The sequence below is a fragment of the Lagenorhynchus albirostris genome, chromosome 1 (genome assembly GCF_949774975.1).
Source record: "Lagenorhynchus albirostris chromosome 1, mLagAlb1.1, whole genome shotgun sequence".
Lineage (NCBI taxonomy): Eukaryota > Metazoa > Chordata > Mammalia > Artiodactyla > Delphinidae > Lagenorhynchus > Lagenorhynchus albirostris.
In genome coordinates, this window is record NC_083095.1 from 82220589 (window position 1) to 82227337 (window position 6749).

Sequence of the window (6749 nt, forward strand, 5' to 3'; positions counted from 1 at the left end):
TAAGATATTAGTGTTAAGGTCATTAACTTATATAGAAACACAGCCTGTACTTTAAACCCATACATCCAACTTCCTACAGTGCATCTCTTGCATGCATCTCAAATTCAGTAAGTCCAAAACTTATTTCCCCCATTCCTTAAACCTTTTTTCTCTTCTCTGCCTTGTTAGATGGTGATACCACTGTACATCCAGTAGTCTGAGCCAGCAACCTGGTTATTATCTTAGTTTCTCATTTTCCCTTAAGTCATCTCACACTACTGATGTTGAGGCTTAGGCATTGAATCACTTGAACATCTTTATTTTTAACAAAAGATGGTAAATATGACTGGAAGGTGAAAGTACTCTAGACTGCAACAAAATGGTGTTAAACTGAGATCTTCAGGTTGAGATATCCCCAGATTTAGACAAAAGAAGTGGTTTGTGTGGGATTGAGGAATCGAATGGTGGTGACTTGAAAGAATACTTCAGCACCTAGAACCAACGAGGGAGTTAAAAGCAACTTGAACTATCGAGTGCAAACATAGAGAAATGATAAATTTTAAACTATATTCCCCTTTCCTTACACCCATTCCCTTTTTTTTCAGTAATATAAGCTTGTTGTCTATTGTTTCTTGTGATGGTGGTTTTCTGAGAGTTTGGGCGAAAGAGAAGTTTGTTAGTGGACACCTTTGGAATCCATAATCAGGTGAGCCCATAGTCAAAAGGTTTTCTTTTTACACCCCATTTTTCCCTAAAGCAATGTCAGAAATAGCCATCGTGGTACAGATTTCTTCCTCTTTTGAATGTTACATCTCCAGGCAATGCCAACTATTTAAAGGATGTTTGGGAGGTGCCATTTCACGTAGAGTAGTAAGGGAAGGCCATGTAAATTTTAAGTAGGAAAAGAACTATCCAGGTTGAAGGAAGAGCAAATGCAAAGGGTCTGAAGAGGAAGGAGTTTGGCTTGTTGAACAGCAAAGAGGCTAGTGTGACTAGAGGTGGCAGAGTGAGGAAGCTCATGAAAGGAGGGAAAGTCACAGAGTACCAGGCACCAGATCTCAGGGCCTTGTAAGGCAGGGGGAGGAGTTCAGATTTTATTCTGAGGGTGATAAAAATCCACTGGAAGGTTTTGAACAGAGACATTTCATGATCTGGCTGCTCTGTGGCCTATTTTTTTTAATGATTAATAGATTTATTTATTGCTTTATGTCTACTATTCCTTTCTCTTGTCAAATGAGAGTTTTTATTTTAATTAGCCCATTCTTGCTTCAGCATTGTATATTGGATGTGTTGGAGGGAGGAGCAGATCAATTGACTACTAGATATATGGAGAAGAAACATGTCTCAAAGAAGAGAAATACATAGGTCATTTGGAGATCCAGGACATTAAGCTGGATACAACACTAAGAAGGTACTTTATGTTGTCTCACTTGGGAATGGATTGATTGTGTTCTTAGTGTGGATAGAAAGGATCAAAGGAATAACTGATGAACTGATTAAAGCAGAGATTGTTAGTGCTGATCCAGTATCCATTTGCTTCTCTACATCTCCAAGCTTCCCCTGGGGATGGGTTGAGGCCATAAGACTAATTCTAGCCAGATGATTTGAGGGGTAGTGAAGTGTTGGGGCAAGGCAATTAAGACCAGTGGGCCTCGTTTGTCTCTTGCCCTGCTAAGGATTTCTTGGAAGTCATGTATAGCTGGTGTAACATGATGGAGGAGGACCACCTGAACTTCTCTGGACTTTACCCAAGTAAGGAATAAACCTTTAAGTCCATGGTGCTTTGGGGTTGTTTGTTTTGTTTTATTTTGTTTCAGTGACATAATTTAGTATTTAACTAAATGATAAGCATAATTTAGCTAAGTGATAAGCATTTTCCTGAATCATTTTAGAGTGTTGATTCAACTTTAGCCAGTGAAAGCAATTACAAAGTGAATCACTTTCTGTGTACAGTTTGTATCAGTAGACCATTAATCTGTCCCCATCCTCACTAAATAAATCCTAAACTTTAAAAGAGTATCTATCTGAAGAAGCAGAACTTTGTTAGCTGTCTTAGGTTGTTTATGTGACTTTGTCTAACACTGAGTACAGGAAAGAGTCACACCAAGATATGAAGCTAAAGATTCTAAGTTTACTGCCGTATCCCCAGTGGCAGTCCCTGGGGATGAATGAAAGGTAATCAGACATTATATTATGAAGACTCATATGTCTTACCAGAAAGTTTAAACTTTATCCTGATGATTATAAAAATCCGTTAACGGGAGGAGGATGCCATGATCAGATTTACTTTTTTGAGTAATTATTAAATTATTCAACAAATATTTATTAAGGCAATTCCAGGATGAGCAAGACAGACAAGTTACCAGCTTTCATGGAGCCTATATTCTAGGTCGGAGAGAGTGTATTCAATGAACAAACAACTAAATCAGAGAGTTGAAAGTTATATACCTGGGTGGCCAATGACAGCCTAAGAAAGTGGCTTTTGAGATGAAATCCAAGTGTCAATAGGGAGCCAGCCATGTGAAAATTAGAGGAAAGCGCATCCCAGGAAGAGGGAACAGTCCTGTGGTAGAGACTTTGGTATTCATATCTGACTTGTTTCTTCTTGGCACACAGGAGTACACACTTCCCCACTATCTTGCAGGTGGGTGGGCTTACGGACAAGTTCTGGAAAACAGACTGTGAGACGAAGTAATATAAATAATTTCCAGGCTGATAGAAGACCCTCTAGTACCCTCTTCCTCTACCATAACAATCATGGGTAAGACCACATATTGAGATGGTAGAACCTCAAGACTGAGGCAGCCTGAATTATTGAGTCTTCTCATGGACAACAGTTGTCTTAGAGAATGACCTAGCCCCTCGGGTTACTTTGTGTGATTTGGGGATTGTGTCTTACAGTTGCATAACCTATCCCCATCCTGTCTAATGCAGGCCCTGAGCTGGGAACAAGCTTTATGGGTTACAGGATGAGCTAGAAGAGCAGAACAGGAACAGAGTGAGCATGGGGAGAATGTCAGAAGCCAGATCACATAGGCTTTTTAAACCAAGGTAAGGAGTTTTTATTTTATTTTAAGTATGAGAGGAAATAATTGAAGGGTTTTAAGTGGGGGATGACATTTTATAATTACAATTCTAAAAGATTACTCTGAGAACTGTATGGAGAACTGATTGGGGAGGAGGGAGGCAAAACAGAAAGGAGGAAGGCCAACTGAGAGACTGTTAGTCTTTCTGAGTTACTCTTGTTTGGATCAGGGTGGAGATAGCAAGGATGAAAAGAAGTGGACAAAATTTACGTATGTTTTGGAGGAGACATCAAAAGGATTTCCTAATAGATTAAATGGGGTGGGTGGGAGAAGGGAATCAGTAGAAGAGAATAATTTGGGGGCTTAAATCTGGAGAAATGTTGATATAGACAAGCCTGGGAAAGGAGCAAGTCTTGGGGGTGGGGGTGGGGAGGCTGTATCACATTTGCAGTGACTATTTGCAGTGGAGAAGTTGACTAGGGACTTAAATATATGAATATAGATTTGAGGAGCAATCAAATTTAGAGATATAAAATTAGTATATAAATTATTTTGCCCTGACCTTTTATGGGGCTCATAGGATTAATTACATAATAAATAAGCTTCATCTAATGAATACATATTGTACCCCCAAATTGCAGAACATACTTTGTTTTCAAACACATTTAGAAAATTTATAAAAATTGACTATATATTGGGCCAGAAAACAAATTCGGTCAAAAACAGATCTCTGATCTCAATGAAGTTAGGAAACAGAAAGATAAGTAGAAATATATATATATAAGGAACATTAAAATCACACTTCTAAATAGCTTGTGGTTACTTAAAATAAAAATTTAAGATTCTTTAGAGCAAAACAAAAATAAAAATAAATATCAAAGCATGAAAGATGCAGCTAAAGCAATACTTGGAGAGAAATTTATAGCTTTAAATTCTAATATTAGAAAAGAAGAAAGTGTTAAAACTAATGAGCTACTAAAAAGCCAATATGAAAAGTTAGAAAAATAGTGTAATAAAGATGAAGAAAGTTTATAAAGGAAGAGAACAAGAAGAGTTGACCTGAGATAAATAGACTGCCAGATATTTCTCCAGCAAAAATGAGTTTATTTGGGATCAGCCGAGAATTGTAATTCAGGGTCTGGAACCATGGTTGGCCACGTGCATGTCCTGCATGGCAAGGGAAGGAGAACAATGTTACAGAGAGGAAAAGGAAGTTGAAAGAGGTAGAGTCCATGCCTTTTCATTGGAAAGAAGAGGGTTCATTCTTCTTGTTGGGCTCTGCTCTCACCACAGGACATGAGAGTGCCCCCTTCTGGTCTCCTGACTCTCTTTAACTGAGGTTTCTGTTTAATAAAATTTTTACAGAAGATAAGGTTGGAATTTAATAAACTAGAAAACATGCAATATAGAAGATAAATAGAGCCAAAAGTTAGTTTTGAAAAAGCTAATAAAGTCGATAAACTTTTGGCAAAATTGGATCCAATAAACAAGGACAAATAAACAAGATCAGCATTCTATATCCAACAAAAGTATATTTCAAAAGCAAAGCTGAAATAAAGAGAGTTCAGTTATATGAAAGCTGAAAGAATTCATTACTAGCAGACCTACACTGTAATAAATGCAAAAAGTCTTTCAGCCAGAATGAAAATGATACCAGATGGAAATCTGGGTATAAACAAAGGAATGAAGAGCACCAGAAGTAGTAACTACATGATCAAATAAATGCTTTACTCATATTTAATTCTTTTTACAAGAATATTGACGGTGTAACTAATAATAAAAACAATGTAGTGTGTGGTATATAACAGATGTAGAAATAAAATGTATGACAATAGCACAAAAGCTAGGAGGAGAGAAATGGAATTGCAAAGTCCTTAGATTATACGTGAAATGTTATCACATGAAGACAGATATAAATATTTATACTACAAATTCTAAGGTAACCTCTGAAATAGCAGAACAGAATTATGCAAAGATTTCCCCTATCCTTCAAGGAGATAGCCTTACATTATTAGACTGGAAGCTATAGTTCTCCACACTGGGCCCCAGGACCTAATTTACAAAACAGAAACACTCATTAAGTTGTTTTCTTTCTTTCTTTTTTTTTTTTTTTTTTTTGTGGTACACGAGCCTCTCACTGTTGTGGCCTCTCCTGTTGCGGAGCACAGGCTCCAGACGTGCAGGCTCAGCGGCCATGGCTCACGGGCACAGCCGCTCCGTGGCATGTGGGATCTTCCCGGACCGGGACATGAACCTGTGTCCCCTGCATCGGCAGGCGGACTCTCAACCACTGAGCCACCAGGGAAACCCCATTAAGTTGTTTTCTTAAATAAAGGTGCCAACCTCCTGATCATTGGCTGTCGGCACCACAAGCAAAGGGCTTTGAAATTACAGTTTCCTTAGGCTGGGCTTCTAGCTTCACTAATCTCAAAGGAAGGGGGGTCAATAGAAAATTTTATGTTTGCAATCCAGAGCCATCCTTTCAAGCACATGAGGAATCTTCACTAACAAAGTATAATTTCCACTGGGCAAAGACTGAATGCTATTTAAATGTTGTTTATACTTCAGCACCACAGAGTACTCTTCATTTTGACTTGTATCTCTGCTTAGAAGTTCGCTCAGTATTTGCTAAATAAATGAATGATTGGCTATGTGGAAACTGTATAAATGAATCACAGAAAGGTCCCTGAGGGTCCCCCCACCAACCCACACGTTCCCACCTCACCACGGTTAGAAATCTGTCCTCTCACAGAGCTTGTCATGTGATTGGGTTGCTTTTGCATTGCTTCTTTTGAGCTGCATCATGACAATGCTACTTCTGCTTTTCTGTCACTTTTAACCTGGCCTCAATTCACAAAATTATCTGAACTCACTTCTAATACCTTGCTCATCGAATATTATTGCGTGTCCTGCACAGACCTTTCATGTGCCAAGAGATCTATCATTCCCCGCCCCCCAACATTGAATAAAAAATACATTCATTACTTCAATTATTTACCCAGGGTTAGGGTCTCTTCTCCGAAGAAATTCTAAACAGATTCTTGAAAGACTAAAGAAGTGGAGAAAATGTAGTTAAGCAACTTTCAGTCTCTTTACAAAAGGCTTCAATTTAGTGTCCTCTTTAGAGAAATTTATTTTCCTTCTCAGTCAGTAAGATGCAGATAATAATGTTTTCAAATACTAACCCATATGGTTAAATTTGTTGGTCTGTTTCTCTATTTGGTAAATTATTATGGTTCATAAAAATCTATTATGCCAGCTTTCTTTAAGAAAATCTTTAAAATGCAGTAATGACACCTAGTATTTAAATGACATATGATTTCACAAATAAAGTTATTTTGTTTTGTGCATGAAGGAATGGACAGAAAGGAGGGTGAAAAAATCTTCAATTTCAGGTGTTATATACCTTGTTCTCTACCTCTGACTTTGAGAGTAGTGCCTGGGGGTGGGGATTAGGGTTGGGAAAAGGGAAGGGAGGTGAGGACAAGAAGATTGAAATTTAGAGTTGAGGTAACTCCTCTGGCCTTTCTTCATTGTCTCCTCAAATCACCCCTTGATTGCTGTAGTCCCAAAGATTCCACCCTGAGATAACTTGACTTCCCACTCAGTGCCCATTTCTGGGGTAATCCCATTGGTTTAGGGGGCTTCAGCTGCCACCCTTGTGCAGGTGACACCCAACTCTATAACTCTGGCTCAGACATTTCTCATGAGTATAAAACTTGTGTTTCCGACTGCCAGTGGACA